Consider the following 16,560-nt stretch of genomic DNA (forward strand, 5'->3'; position numbering starts at 1 on the left):
CACAGGTGACAGATATTCTGTTAAACAAGTCTGTGGTCTCACTGTAGTTTCTAGTGGGCTGGTACAGTAAAAGCCATTAAAAAGTCAACATTTTCCAAAACTTACCAAAGAAACTTCTATTCTAAGTGTAGGAGAAAACTGGAAACCTCAATTAACTGTTTACAAATGCTTACATTTTAATTAGAGCTGGATTAATTTTTTGGATAAAACTTTTCTGGCTAACCAAGGCTGATTTAGGTCAACAGAAGTATGTAAGAAATTTGGGTCAAATTGGCAGAATTGTTTCAGTTAGGAAAGGGAAGATCTGAACAAAATTGAAATGTTTTCTTTTTTAACTTATTCAGAATGAAATGTTTCAATACTTCAATTTGAAACACCTTTTTATATTGCATTTTACTTAAATCTTTAAAAAAAAGGTTTAAACAAGGTTGAAATGAACAAAACATATTGTTACAAATGAAACAATTTTTTTTCATTTTGGGTCATTGTGAAGCTGCCATTATTTTATTTTGGTTTGTTGACTGAACCAAAACAAATTAATCATTTAAACAGCACTAATTTTAATGATGACCAAGGTTGCTTCATCAGTAAAACCACCACTGCTCGTTACATTGCTTTCAGCACACCTATTGGCATTTACACCAGAGGGGCCAAGTTCTGAATGAGCATTGAGACTGAACTCTCCACTTGTTTATACAGGGTTTACTCCAGCTCCACAGAAGATAATGGGGGAGTCATTCTGTTGCCTTCCCTTCCCTGTTATGTGCACACATTTATCTCACTGTTGCACTCCTGATTTAGCTTGGATATGCTGATGTTGCTCATTCATCATGAAGAAAAACAACAGAATAAACTCATGCCAGGAACGTGTAACCAGCCTGCCAAGAGGGCTAACTCACATCTATCTTGTATGTAGAGAAGTATGCAAAAAGAGAGGGAGTACTTGTGGCACCTTCGAGACTAACCAATTTATTTGAGCGTAAGGTTTCGTGAGCTACAGCTCACTTCATCGGATGCATTCAGTGGAAAATACAGTGGGGAGATTTATATACATAGAGAACATGAAACAATGGGTGTTAACATAGTGTATGGTACAGTAGGGGAGATTACCATAGTGTATGGTAACACCCATTGTTTCATGTTCTCTATGTATATAAATCTCCCCACTGTATTTTCCACTGAATGCATCCGATGAAGTGAGCTGTAGCTCACGAAAGCTTACGCTCAAATAAATTGGTTAGTCTCTAAGGTGCCACAAGTACTCTTTTTCTTTTTGCAAATACAGCCTAACACGGCTGCTACTCTGAAACCTGTAGAGAAGTATGGTTTCACTTATTATACTATTGAAACAAAAAATAATAGCAAACCATATTGTATCCCCAACTGGACCTTTGTTAAGGAGTTAGTGTTGAGTAATAATATTTGTTTCAATAAAATAAATATGTGAGAATTTTCTGTAAAATTCATTTGGCAGCCTGGATTGGTGTGGCAGATTCACCTCCTTTCCCTGTCCTCATTCTAGGAAAACTCTCAAAACCATAAATGAGACTTCAAATTGTGTTTTGTGTATGTGGCATCTTTTTTTAACCCACAGGGGGGAAACATTTTAATGATGCTGTTAATAGCTCATTGTTTCTGGTCACTTTTTTTTTGCTTTATCATGCCCCTAATATTTGGGTACATCCTAAATATGTCCTTTCTCTTTTATTAGAGAGATGAAATAGGTGAGATAATATCTTTTCTTGGACCAACTTGCGTTGGTGAAAGAGACAAGATTTTGAGCTACACCAAGCTCTTCTTCAGGTCCTGATCTTACCTCTTTCACCAACACAAATTGGCATGGGGACTGACTCCATGGGTGTTCCGGGGCTGGAGCACCCTGGGGAAAAAATCTTGGATGTTGAACACCCACCAGCAGCTCCCATATCAGCTCCCCGCCCCAGCGCCTCCCACTGGTGGGCCCCACAGATCAGTGTCCATACCTCCTGCCCCCCTCTATCAGCTGTTTCATGGTGTTCAGGAGGCTTGGGGGGGGGGGGCAGAGCGAGGACATGGCGTGCTCGGGGATGTGGGTGAAACTGGGCGGGAAGAGGTGGGGTGGGGGTGGGAAGACGTGGATCAGGGATGGGAAGGGGTGGAGTAGGGGCAGGGCTTGGGGTGGGGCCTTGGGGGAAGGGGTGGGGCGTGGGCAGAGCCGGGTGTTGAGCTCCCCTCTCCCCCGGCACTTTGGAAAGTTGGCGCCTGTGCAAATTGGTCCAATAACAGATATTACTTCACCTACCTTGTCTATCTAATATCCTGGGACCAACATGGCTACAACAACACTACAAATAGTGTTCTCTTTTATGGCTCTCTACTTTTCCCTTAGTCTTGCAGAACCATATAATCTGTACACCTTTACCTCACCCTATCTTATCAACTGTTAATGACTATCTTAACTATCTGCTATTATTTATTTGCAAAAAGAAAAGGAGTACTTGTGGCACCTTAGAGACTAACCAATTTATTTGAGCATAAGCTTTCGTGAGCTACGGCTCATTTCATCGGATGCATTCAGTGGAAAATACAGTGAAGATGTTTTTATACACACAGACCATGAAAAAAAGTGAGGATGTTTTTATACACACAGACCATGAAAAAATGGGTGTTCATCACTACAAAAGGTTTTCTCTCCCCCAACCCCACTCTCCTGCTGGTAATAGCTTATCTAAAGTGATCACTCTCCTTTCAATGTGTATGATAATCAAGGTGGGCCATTTCCAGCACAAATCCAGGGTTTAACAAGAACGTCTGAGGAACGGGGGGGGGGGAGGGGGGAAAGGAATAAACAAGGGGAAATAGGTTACTTTTTATAATGACTCAACCACTCTCAGTCTCTATTCAAGCCTAAATTAATTGTATCCAATTTGCAAATTAATTCCAATTCAGCAGTCTCTCGTTGGAGTCTGTTTCTGAAGTTTTTCTGTTGTAATATTGCAACTTTCATGTCTGTAATCGCATGACCAGAGAGTGAAGTGTTCTCCGACTGGTTTATGAATGTTATAATTCTTGACATCTGATTTGTGTCCATTTATTCTTTTACGTAGAGACTGTCCAGTTTGACCAATGTACATGGCAAAGGGGCATTGCTGGCACATGATGGCATATATCTCATTGATAGATGTGCAGGTGAACGAGCCTCTGATAGTGTGGCTGATGTTATTAGGCCCTGTGATGGTGTCCCCTGAATAGATATGTGGGCACAGTTGGCAACGGGCTTTGTTGCAAGGACAGGTTCCTGGGTTAGTGTTTCTGTTGTGTGGTATGTGGTTGCTGGTGAGTATTTGCTTCAGGTTGCGGGGGGATGTCTGTAGGCAAGGACTGGCCTATCTCCCAAGATTTGTGAGAGTGATGGGTCATCCTTCAGGATAGGTTGTAGATCCTTGATGATGCGTTGGAGGGGTTTTAGTTGGGGGCTGAAGGTGATGGCTAGTGGCGTTCTGTTATTTTCTTTGTTGGGCCTGTCCTGTAGTAGGTGACTTTTGGGTACTTTTCTGGCTCTGTCAATCTGTTTCTTCACTTCAGCAGGTGGGTATTGTAGTTGTAAGAATGCTTGATAGAGATCTTGTAGGTGTTTGTCTCTGTCTGAGGGGTTGGAGCAAATGCGGTTGTATCGCAGAGCTTGGCTGTAGATAATGGATCGTGTGGTGTGGTCAGGGTGAAAGCTGGAGGCATGTAGGTAGGAATAGCGGTCAGTAGGTTTCCAGTATAGGGTGGTGTTGACGTGACCATCACTTATTAGCACTGTAGTGTCCAGGAAGTGGATCTCTTGTGTGGACTGGTCCAGGCTGCGGTTGATGGTGGGATGGAAATTGTTGAAATCATGGTGGAATTCCTCAAGGGCTTCTTTTCCATGGGTCCAGATGATGAAGATGTCATCAATATAGTGCAAGTAGAGTAGGAGCGTTAGGGGACGAGAGCTGAGGAAACGTTGTTCTAAGTCAGCCGTAAAAATGTTGGTATACTGTGGGGCCATGCAGGTACCCATAGCAGTGCCGCTGATTTGAAGGTATACATTGTCCCCAAATGTGAAATAGTTATGGGTGAGGACAAAGTCACAAAGTTCAGCCACCAGGTTAGCTGTGACATTATCGGGGTTACTGTTCCTGATGGCTTGTAGTCCATCTTTTTGTGGAATGTTGGTGTAGAGGGCTTCTACATCCATAGTGGCCAGGATGGTGTTTTCAGGAAGATCACCGATGGATTGTAGTTTCCTCAGGAAGTCAATGGTGTCTCGAAGGTAGCTGGGAGTGCTGGTAGCATAGGGCCTGAGGAGGGTGTCTACATAGCCAGACAGTCCTGCTGTCAGGGTGCCAATGCCTGAGATGATGGGGCGCCCAGGATTTCCAGGTTTATGGATCTTGGGTAGTAGATAGAATGTCCCAGATCGGGGTTCCAGGGGTGTGTCTGTGCAGATTTGATCTTGTGCTTTTTCAGGGAGTTTCTTGAGCAAATACTGTAGTTTCTTTTGGTAACCCTCAGTGGGATCAGAGGGTAATGGTTTGTAGAAAGTGGTGTTGGAGAGCTGCCTAGCAGCCTCTTGTTCATATTCCGACCTATTCATGATGACAACAGCACCTCCTTTGTCAACCTTTTTGATTATGATGTCAGAGTTGTTTCTGAGGCTGTGGATGGCATTGTGTTCTGCACGGCTGAGGTTTTGTGGGACAAGTAATGCTGCTTTTCCACAATTTCAGCCCATGCACGTCGGCGAAAGCACTCTATGTAGAAGTCCAGTCTGGTGTCTTGACCTTCAGGAGGAGTCCACCGAGAATCCTTCTTTTTGTAGTGTTGGTAGGGAGATCTCTGTGGATTAGTATGTTGTTCAGAGGTGTGTTGGAAATATTCTTTGAGTCGGAGATGTCGAAAATAGGATTCTAGGTCACCACAGAACTGTATCATGTTCGTGGGGGTGGAGGGGCAGAAGGAGAAGCCCCGAGATAGGACCGCTTCTTCTGCTGGGCTAAGAGTATAGTTGGATAGGTTAACAATATTGCTGAGTGGGTTGAGGGAACCATTGCTGTGGCCCCCTGTGGCATGTAGTTGTTTAGAAAGTTTAGTGTCCTTTTTCTTTTGTAGAGAATCAAAGTGTGTGTTGTAAATGGCTTGTCTAATTTTAGTAAAGTCCAGCCATGAGGAAGTTTGTGTGGAAGGTTGATTTTTTTTTTATGAGAGTATCCAGTTTTCAGAGCTCATTCTTAATTGTTTCCTGTTTGCTGTAGAGGATGTTGATCAGGTGGTTCCGTATTTTCTTTGAGAGCGTGTAGCACAAGCTGTCAGCATAGTCTGTGTGGTATGTAGATTGTAATGGATTTTTTACCTTCAGTCCTTTTGGTACGATGTCCATCTGTTTGCATTTGGAAAGGAAGATGATGTCTGTCTGTATCTGTACAAGTTTTTTCATGCAGTTGATAGATTTCCACTCCATACGGCAAAATGCAGTGCCTTGCATAATGACAGGTTTCAGAATAACAGCCGTGTGAGTCTGTATTCGCAAAAAGAAAAGGAGTACTTGTGGCACCTTAGAGACTAACCAGTTTATTTGAGCATAAGCTTTCGTGAGCTACAGCTCACTTCATCAGATGCATAAAGTGGAAAATACAGTGAAGATGTTTTTATACACACAGACCTTTGCCATGTACATTGGTCAAACTGGACAGTCTCTACGTAAAAGAATAAATGGACACAAATCAGATGTCAAGAATTATAACATTCATAAACCAGTCGGAGAACACTTCAATCTCTCTGGTCACGCAATTACAGACATGAAAGTTGTGACATTACAACAGAAAAACTTCAGAAACAGACTCCAACGAGAGACTGCTGAATTGGAATTAATTTGCAAATTGGATACAATTAACTTAGGCTTAGAGACTGAGAGTGGTTGAGTCATTATAAAAAGTAACCTATTTCCCCTTGTTTATTCCTTCCCCCCCCCCCCCCCCGTTCCTCAGACGTTCTTGTTAAACCCTGGATTTGTGCTGGAAATGGCCCACCTTGATTATCATACACATTGAAAGGAAAGTGATCACTTTAGATAAGCTATTATCAGCAGGAAAGTGGGGTTGGGGGAGAGAGAACCTTTTGTCGTGATGAACACCCATTTTTTCATGGTCTGTGTGTATAAAAACATCCTCACTGTATTTTCCACTGAATGCATCCGATGAAGTGAGCTGTAGCTCACGAAAGCTTATGCTCAAATAAATTGGTTAGTCTCTAAGGTGCCACAAGTACTCCTTTTCTTTCTGCGAATACAGACTAACATAGCTGTTACTCTGAAACCTATTATTTATTTGTAATTCACCACAGGGATGTGTGGAAAACTAATGGATGTTACCGGTCAGTCTTGTCTTACTGATATCTGGTCTTTTAAAATCCTCTGGTTTATTGCCTGTCTATTCTTATCCATGATTTCTGCCGTATGTGGTACAATTCTGCCGTAGTTGCTAATATTTTTAGTTCTCCCCATCCTCCACTCAGTCTTCTCATCAAATCATCTGGGGATCACAAGCTACTAGTCTCCCAGGGGTTGTAGTCCTGTGTGTGCATTTTTCAATTTTAGACATCTTAAAAATAAAAATCTTAATATCAGGAGATCAAACAGAAATCTCCTTTGTACAGTTGTAAAAATACCTCTCAGGATTTAGGATGGGATAAAAATCCAGAATTCCGGATGTTTATCTGAATCAATGGAGATCTGTGCAGAACCCATCTTCTCCCAACAGGTTTCCCTGTTCATTGCTTGTAGTCATCATTATGGCCTAATGTTGAAAGGTGCCGGTGCCCCTGAAGTCTATGGAAGCGACAGCTATTCAGCACTTTACAGGATCAGGCTGATATGTATTAGATCTTTATATTCAAATGTCAGTTTCTATTGGTGCTAGTGTATTTTGCCCTCACTCAGACTCATCAGTGGACATTTGGGGGTAAGATATACACTCTAGAACAAGGGTGGGCAAACTTTTTGGCCTGAGGACCACATCGGGAAATAGAAATTGTATATCAGGCCATGATTGCTCACAAAATTGCGGTTGGTGTGTGGGAAGGGGTGAGGGCTGTGGTTGGAGTTGCAGGCTCTGGGGTGGGGCTGGGGATGAGAAGTTTGGGGTGTAAGACGGTGCTCTGGGCTGGGACCGAAGGGTTTGGAGGGCAGGAGGGGGATCAGGGCTGGGGCAGGAGTGCAGGTTCTGGCTGGGGGTGCGGGCTCTTGGGTGGAGCTGGGGATGAGATGTTTGGGGTGCAGGAGGGTGCTCCAGGCTGAGATTGAGGGGTTTGGAGAGCAGGATGGGGATCAGGGCTGGGGTAGTGGGTTGGGGTGCGGGGAGAGGCTCAAGGGCTCAGGCTCCAAGCGGTACTTACTTCAAGCAGCTCCTGGAAGCAGTGGCATGTCCCTTCTCCGGCTCCTATGTGGAGGCGCGGCAAGGCGGCTCTGCATGCTGACCCATGCGCAGGCACTGACCCTGCAGCTCGCAGGCCAGCTTAAAACAGGCCGTAGTTTGCACACCCCTGTTCTGAAAACACTGCACACGGATAGTAACCAACCTAAAGTGTCCTAAATCTTTAAAGTTAGAATCTCACTTCTTTTAAAGTCTCAATCTGCTGTGAGTAAAGAATGTTACAGCTTGTGGAGTGCTAATTAGGGACAAGAATAACTTGACTGATCTGCATTGGCACTAAAATGCTTATTACTGGAGGATGGATGAATGAACAATTCCAGTGGTGAAGGACACATTGTGACTTAACTCTTGCTGGGGCAGTGGAACGTTTTGTTGTAAGGCTTGTCATATCCTTTTCTCTTTAAGTACCCTGTCCTATCTTTTCTAGTTAGTGTATCTATTAGATAAGTCAATGTAGCTATGACAGTTTACACCAGCTGAGAATGTGGCCTTTAATGTAATGAAAAAAGCTCAGATGTGGCCCATGTCTTTTTAACTTGTATTTCAAACTACATACTGTAACTTTTATGTTTGGTGATCTTTTAATTTAGAAAACAAACGGCTGTTAGAAGTTGCCCTTTGCCTGCTATGTGTCTGCTTACTTTGCACTTCTGATTTGAGAAGCTGACTGCTTCATTGATACATCCAATGTCTTAAATGTAACGAACAAAACAGAGTGGCTGAATTCTTTATTTTATTATCTGAAACCTGTTTGGAACTTGGAGATGAGATTAAAGATAAAGGGGAAGAATTGGTATGGGTGTGTGGCTGGTTTTTTTTTGTTTAGCTCTTGAGGGTTTTTTTGGCAGGGTGGGGACAGAGGATTAGTATATATGGTCAGATGTTGCATTTTACTTTGTCCTAGCAGTATAATGTTTCATTACAGCTTTAAGATTTTTATATAGATAGATAGTCTGATTCCAAAAAAGTGTTTGTTCTGTTTCAGTTCTCAATTTGGCTCGGTTATAGAGGATTTTGTTTTTCAGCATGGCAATGTGTAGTTGTTACAGAGTGCTGATGTTAACGATATTTGGAATGTATAATATGAAACGCATGGTGTAACTGTGTTAATTATGCAGGTTAGGGTGAAAGTCACCTTAGTGCAGAGGAGCTGAGGAAGATCTTATCTGCCACTTAGGGCATACTTATGCTACACATGAAGGGTTTAAGTATTGCGTCAGTCCTTGTTTCTGCCTCCCCCCCCCAAAGGGCTGAATAATTTGATGATTTCAGTCTGGATCACTACAGAAAATAATGTTTTTTTTTTCTAAAAAAGATGTATTTTACATAATGCCTAGATAACGAAAGCAAAACTAGTAAAATATCACTAGATGGATCAGTTACTGAAATGTGATATAGTGACCAAGAAGAGGCTGAGTAGATATGTTTAATATCAAGAACATTATTTTATATAGCTAATGCTTGTCAGGACTGTCCATATCACATTATACTCTTCTGAAGTTTTCTCAAGTGGTGTAACAGATCATTTTGCTGATCTTCTGTGTGTTACGTTGACTGTTTTGTTCAGTGAATGCACATTGCATCTGTACCATAGTAAAGTGCAGACTTGTCCAAACCTCCCCCCTGCAAAAACAAACAAACAAAAACCACTATGACTAAATTTATAAATGGGGCCCTACCAAATTCGCGGCCATGTAAAATGCGTCACAGATCGTGAAATCTGGTCTTTTGTGTGCTTTTACCCTCTACTATACAGATTTCCTGGGGAAGACCAGCATTTCTCAAATTGGGGGTCCTGACCCAAAAGGGAGTTGCAGGGGGTGGTCGCAAGGTTATTTTAGGGGGATTGTGGTATTGCCATCCTTCCTTCTGCACTGCCTTCAGAGCTGGGTGGCTGGAGAATGGCAGCTGTTGGCTGGGCACTGAGCTCTGAAGGTGGGGCTCTGTCAGCAGCAGCGCAGAAATAAGGGGTGTCAATACCATACCATGCCACCCTTCTGTGCTGCTCCTGGCGGCAGCTCTGCATTCAGAGCTGGGCTCTCAGCCAGCAGCTGCTGCTCTCCAGCTGCCCAGCTCTGAAGGCAGCACCACTGCCAGCAGCAGCGCAGAAGTAAGGGTAGCAGCACCGTAACCCCCCTTACAGTACCCTTGCACCCTGCCACATACAACTCCTTTTTGTATCAGGATCCCTACGATTACAATACCATGAAATTTCAGATTTAAATGTCTGGAATCCTAAAATTGATGATTTTTAAAATCCTATGACCACGAAATTGACCAAAATGGACCATGAATTTGGTGGGGCCCTAGTTATAGTTTATAAAGTGTTAGTAAATGATTTGATAAATTTTTTTTTAATCAATTGTTGTAGACTGTTTTGAGTACAACAGATCAGTAGTTGCTTATAACTATAACTAATATATATACACACACCCACACACCCTTATGTTGACGGACTTATAACCACCTATAATACATACTACTCATGGATGTAACATGTTTATAAGGTGCAACCTTGTCTTTTTCTATCCAATAATTTAGAGTAGTAATTGATCACATGATTCCATTTTTAGCCAATTGAAAACTTGAAGCGGGGGGGCTGGGTAAGGGAAACACTTTATTCCAATCCACCAGCAGAGAGATTCATTATGATCTTTTCTACACCAGATATTTTGCTAACAGTTCCCCACCACTGCTAATATCAGTTCCACTCTGCCAGTGATAGCAATGTTGGGAGCTCTAACATAGCTGGGTATCCATGCAGTTGCCAACAGTTTAACCACTTTGTTGTCCGAGAAAATAAGTGGTCACCTGGTGCCCTACTTTCTCTAGAGCTCCTACCAGTCAAGCTGAACTGATGGTAACAATATTGAGGAAACCTCTGGAAAATCAACGACACACAAAGGTATAGGCATAGGAAATTTGCTGTGATGGAAAACTTGCTGTCATTTATCTGCTGGAGGTTTTTATTTTATTATTTTTATATATTATATATATATTAAAAATATAAATTAACTGTTTAGCTATGAAGAGAGCTAGTACATTTATTTACTTCTCATTTTTCTGTCCATGTATTTCATATTAAAGGGATACCCTAGATTTAGAAAAGATTAATAACCCAAGGAAAAGTAACATCAACTCTATCAACATAACCTGCATTTGGTGGTTAACTTCCTTACTTAGTGTACTGGGATTCATTTGAATGATCAGGACTTTATGGAGTGTTTTCTATTGGACCATTTACTGTGATATAACCATTTTGATCTGTCATTGTAAAATATTGTGCATTCAATACTAGTTCTATACAGCACCATACAAAATGTTGTTAATCTGCTAACTCCTCTTTTTTTTTTTTTTTTTTAAATGGGTGGAGACATTGAGTTATATAATTTTGACTGCTGGCTCAATCTGAGAGGAAACTTCTTCCAAGAAAAACAAGTTTTCTGGTTCATGTAACAGCTTTTTTCAGTAAATGATGCCAAGACTCTGATTGAATTTGGTTGAGCCAATGAATTGGACGGGGAAAGGCAGGTCTGACTGAGGCTCTCTTATCTCATTTTAAATACAGTAAACATATGTTCATGATTTTCATAAATATAATAATTTGGTCTTCAAAATTCAGAGCTTCCTTATACCATTAACATCAGATAATAAGATCTGTGCCATCAATGCCAACACTTCCGTCAATTTTAATATGAGACACAAGAAGAAACTGCAGTTGTGAAATATTTGCGGGTCCTTAATTTTAGTGACTTTTGCTTCATTCTGAGAATTTGGAGTTATGATTACAAAAATTAAGTGTCTGTTTTCTTCTGTTGGGAAGATTCAAACATCAGAGTAAACTCAAGTTCCCTGTCAATCAGCCCAATCTTGCAGAAAACAGTTTCCAAATGAAAAAAAAGCAGCACGAAATATAGGAACTCTTCTTCACCCCAGCTGATCTAAACACAATTCGCATCAGTTTCTGTTGGATTTAACTAAATCTATTTTGTAAATAATCTGTGTGTGGATATACTTAAATCTGTTTACAATGGATTTATATAATTTCAGCCTAGTTCTTACTATGGGTTAAATACTGCGGGCAACATACACTTTGATAAACAGAGAGCTTGTGAAGGGGAGAGGAGCACAGCTTGCTTGTTGCATCATGCTGCTCCTATTGTAAAGGCACGTAACTGTCTGTCTGCTTCTTCGCACTGCTGACCCTGGATCTGACCTTGGGATGTAGCTGGGAGGAAACAGTGGCAGGGCCACCACTACCCACCCCTGTCCAAAAAGTTATCTATGGAATACTAATGAAGTTCTCTTTTCATGTAAAGGCTTGGATAATATGCATGGTATGGGAGTACTAGCTGCTGAAATAGGAAAGCCTCACCCTGCCATTGTGATTAGTAGCATTGAGACAAACCTACAGCCTCCCAGTTCCTGATCTCTCCCTTACTCTCACCTCCCCTGCTATTCTCTAGCCTCAGCACCTTGCTTTAATCCTCATTCTTGTTCTCTAGTATCTAGCAGGCCATCAATATTTCAATAAGAATGTCTATCAGTTCCACTCCCTTTACTGCAGCCATCAGCTGTGTGGGGTCTGACTGGCTCCCCAGCTCTCTCCAAGCTGTAATTGGCTGGTACTTATCTCCCATCTCCCTATTCAGCATCTGCATTCTCTTCCTGCCCCCAGAAGGACTACAATTTCCCCCAACACATTTGCTTTGTCATTGCAACCTCTCAACATTCAGCACTTGTTCCTGTTCACTTTCCTTCTACAGCAGATGTGATCCATGTATGGTAGAGCTCTTGGGTGCATATTTCAAGTAGGCAAAAAATGCTCAGTCAGAAAGGAATATGCAGGAAAAAAACCCCTTTGTTTGCTTCTCCATGTGGAGTCTTACTCCCATACCTCATGGTCCTGGGTAAGAGAACCATTTTGCCCTGTAACGGGCTAGAAGCAATTCAGAGTCCCTTGCTTCCACGAGTATAAAATTCAATCACAAAATTGCTGGTAGAAAATCCAATCCAATTCCAACAACAATGAAAAACTAGTTACTAGAAAGTTACTATAGGTATAGGTTGAAGTTAAAGAAGCTTTTCTCTACCTACTATTAAACTGTTTGGATGTCCACCCAGACATTAATTGCTTGTTTATGCTTGATGATTTTCTACCATCTCAAAATCATGGGCTACTGGAAGCTCTTGATGCATAAGAACAGCAAGTGCTGGTTGTAAAGGGACTTAATTTACTGCAAAGTATATGTGGATTATACATAATTTTTACAGTGTACTTCATACATTTAATGGGCCCGATGCTGTGTTGTCCTACTCCTTGTGTAGTCATTTACAGAAGAACAAATTAGATGTCATGTCTCTGCTATGGGTCAGTTCCCAATTACCACCAGCCTCTGGCAACACAAGCACTGCCTTCCAGCCCTCCGGAGGCCTTGCTTTCTATTTACAGGTAAAGGATAGGTATGGTTCAACCCCTGAGCACTCCAAGCTATCCTTTGGAGTTCTCAGCCCCTCTTCCACTGGACACTCACGCAGTTCACAGCTCTGCTACTTTCAAAGGAATAGTACAGAGCAGCTTACCAGTTACACCTTAGGATAACCACTCTGCTCAATACACAGCACTTAGATATGTTTATAGTAAAAGCGAGAAGAAGTTTATTTAAGAAAGAACAGACATTTGAGAAGAAGCAAGTAGAATTAATGGAAACAAATGGTTACATAGAAACTAAAATCATAACATGCTATCTAGAGCCTTAATTTACATAACTAGTATTGTCATGTCATATAGAACAAAAGCTTACCCAAAATTCTTCCAGCATATGACAGCCAGGCTTGGCTGTGATCTTCTGTTCACACTGTCCTTTTGCCTCCTCACTGGAAAGATCCCCCTCCGTCTCTTTAAAATCCAGATATATATCTCTCAACAGTCCTTTGATTGTTATTAATAAACAGGACACTTCCTGCTGATTGATCTTCCATGTGGCCTCCTTTTCTTGTTGACCTTGCAGTCTTTTAATCAGCATCTGGCTCTGCTTGCAGATGGGCTTATCTTCTGAGATACATAATACACACCTGACCAGACAAAGAGAGATAAGCGTCTCCTATCCCCTGCCTGAACACAGTCTGTCTGAGGCTGGTCACCTCCTGGTGACCTGCTTTTAACTTCAAGGTCTTTAAGAACATAATTTCCAGTATAAATATATTATATTTAAGAAATTACCTGTACATACATTTCACAGTGACTAAGATGGCCAGTATGTCTGCCTGTTTGTAGAGATCTCACATGCCATCCTTTGGTGCATTATTATGTAGACATCAGACACGGGATCCCTGTAAATCCCTATACACCCTTATGCCCTCTGCCAGTTGGCATTAAGCAGTCTCTGGAGCCCAACTACCAAAACAGAATGGTAGTGTTTTACACCCACTTGAATTAAGTTAATTGATTAGCTGTAACTTTAGGAGGGTGTTAATAACAATGCCTAGAGGGGGTTCTTTTTGTTTGTGTTTTTTGTTTTAATATTAACTTCAAAATATGGAAACATCTTAAACACAACAAAAATCAAGTAGTAATTTATAAATATTGTGGTGACAATAGTTAAAGCACAAGGAAGTTTTTCATGTACTGTTTTACTTTTGTGGTTCTACCTTTTAAAAAATGAAAGTAGTAGTGTAAAGATATGTGGGTTCAAAATACCTGTGAGTGACAGTTGAAAGTACATAATAGATAAAAACTGAAGGGCAGATGAGGATATGCTTCATAGCAAAGAAGTGGTACTCAGACAGCATAGTAGATACTTAGCACAATGCATTGGGATTTAGTCATGTTTCCTTTTAATGATGATGCGACTAGTGGTGCTAAATTCCTTCACACCACATTGAATATTTCTCTTTGGATGAGCCATGACAAATTGACTGAACTCTAGCTTGATTTGAGGAGGATGTACAGATTCATGACATGTTACATTTAATTAAAAATGAGCTGAAGTCATTGTACTAATGTTGCAACCTTTACCAGCTACTAACTGTTGAAGAAAAAACTGCATTCCATGATTAGAAAACTGTGAAACATAAACATGCCTAATGACACTTCTTCCATAATTTGCTTTTATCAGCTTTTTGTTAGTATGGCTCACTTTTTGAAGAAAACTACTTAAGTGCAGTTTTACTGCAGATGCACAAAAGATACATAGTGATTGAAGGATATATAGTCAGAATGTCTGCACAAGGGATGATAAAACCATAATTCGCAGATTCAATCTTCTTGATGATTTATATGGAGTCTTTTTTTTTTTTCATACAAAAGTCCTTGAATTAGCTGATTTCCAGCTATGTTTCATTGCAAAGGCAGGGAAGTGTTTGGAGAAGACAAAGAAAATGCACACAAAATGCTAGGATAACTGTAGTAAATGGACAATATTTTAATAAGACAAGATGGAAATGTGCCTACTTAGAAAGAACACTAAAAATAAAACAAAAAAATCCCAAGCCCACATCCCTGTCACCTAACTTGTTCATGTCTTGTTCAATGCACTTCTGTGCCCATAAAAGGAGCAGCTGTATTGTAAGAGTTATTACAATGCAAACAGCTGTATTGGGACTAAAATCCAGAAAGCTAATCAGGAAATGGATAAAGATCCAGTAGAGCAGACACAGAGCCTGGAGCAGATAACTCATGTATCATTTTCTGCAGCACACATCAAGAAAGGAGACTATGCTCAAATGGTTAATATGAGGGCAATCCAGCTGCTGACCTTAGGGTCTCACATGGACAAAATGGGCTTTGTAACAGGAAAAGAGCTCCCAGAGGCAAATAAGTTTAAACATATGTTTCATCCTCCTGTTTTAGAAAACTTTGTACAGCTTGCATTTACTGACTGTGGATGTGAATCCTGACTGGTTCCCAAAGAAAGAAATAAAATTGTTTGACACACGGAGCCTAATCCTGTGTTACCACACCAGTCGGCATGCTTGGTCTGAAATGTAGCAGAAATGCTGAATTCTGTACCCAGAATATTTCCACTGGAAGGGGGCTAGGGGAGACAAGCTGCTGAAAGCCTGTGTTGGGAAACTCCACAATCCTCCTCCTGTGCTTTGATTGGGTGCTTGAGGAAGAGGTGAAAGTGTGTGAGAACATGGGCAGGGATGACTGAGTGGTCATATGAGTAGGTCTATATACAGCATGGATCCTTGGGCCCCAAACTCAGCATAGGGAACTATAGCCTCTGTTGCTGTCATAGACCGTATTAGCTGCCTGTTTTTGCAGGTGCTTTATTCCTGTCCAGGCTGGGGGACAGGTATTTCTTTCCCTAGACTGCTGCACAATACTCTGTTCTCTAAGTCTGTGCTTGAGACCAGAATTTGTTTCCTTAGTTATATTTCGACTCATATGCATTTGCATTAGATCTCTTGTAGCATTTTTTATAAGTTTAATTATGACGGTATAATGTACTACTACTTTCTCTCACTTATATGCTTTTGTTTTCTTCTTATACAGATGAGTAACCTAGGGAGACAAAGCAAATATTTGTGAAATTCATCAGTGGTTTCAGTTTATTATGGCAAGCTCTCTGCAGGTAAAAACTGACACCACTTTTAAACAGCCCTGAGTGGTATTTTGTTTATAAATGCACAGGCATGGCGATTATGTTTTTCATCACTCTGACATACCAAGTAAGTGGAATGCTCTCACAAAGATTAGGGAGAGAGGACCAAATGCATTGCAATGTCTGAAGTGTTAAGAGAAATGTTGAAAAGTTACAATGGTCTGCTGCTTTGATACAGAAAAAGGATTTTAACAATCCAAGTACTACAGATCATTAAAAATGTCTCCTCTTCCCATCTTACTGACTTGGCAAACTGAGGAAAACTTGAGAAGGTATTTTTCATGGAAATGTAAGGATTGCTCTGAAAATGGTCACCTAAGACTGTATGTGATGGCTGCCATCTTGGCTGACAATGGGAAACTTCAGAGCTGAAAGCCTTGGGCCAGATCTACATACATTGCTATAACTACGTTGCTTGGGGGTGTGAAAAATTTGTACCCCAGAGCAAAGCAGTTATACAACCTAACCCCCCGGTGTAGACAGCACTATGTTGATGGGAGGTCTTCTTCACTGAT

General features: G+C 41.1%; 1 protein-coding gene across 3 annotated transcripts in view; it reads left to right on the top strand.

Annotated features, from left to right (window-relative positions):
- Positions 1–16,560, top strand: part of ARHGEF3 (Rho guanine nucleotide exchange factor 3) — a 311,727-nt gene that overhangs the window by 18,658 nt on the left and 276,509 nt on the right. The gene's annotated exons all lie outside the window — the stretch shown is intronic.

This window comes from Lepidochelys olivacea (assembly GCF_965140295.1).
Source record: "Lepidochelys olivacea isolate rLepOli2 genome assembly, chromosome: 7".
Classification (NCBI taxonomy): domain Eukaryota; kingdom Metazoa; phylum Chordata; order Testudines; family Cheloniidae; genus Lepidochelys; species Lepidochelys olivacea.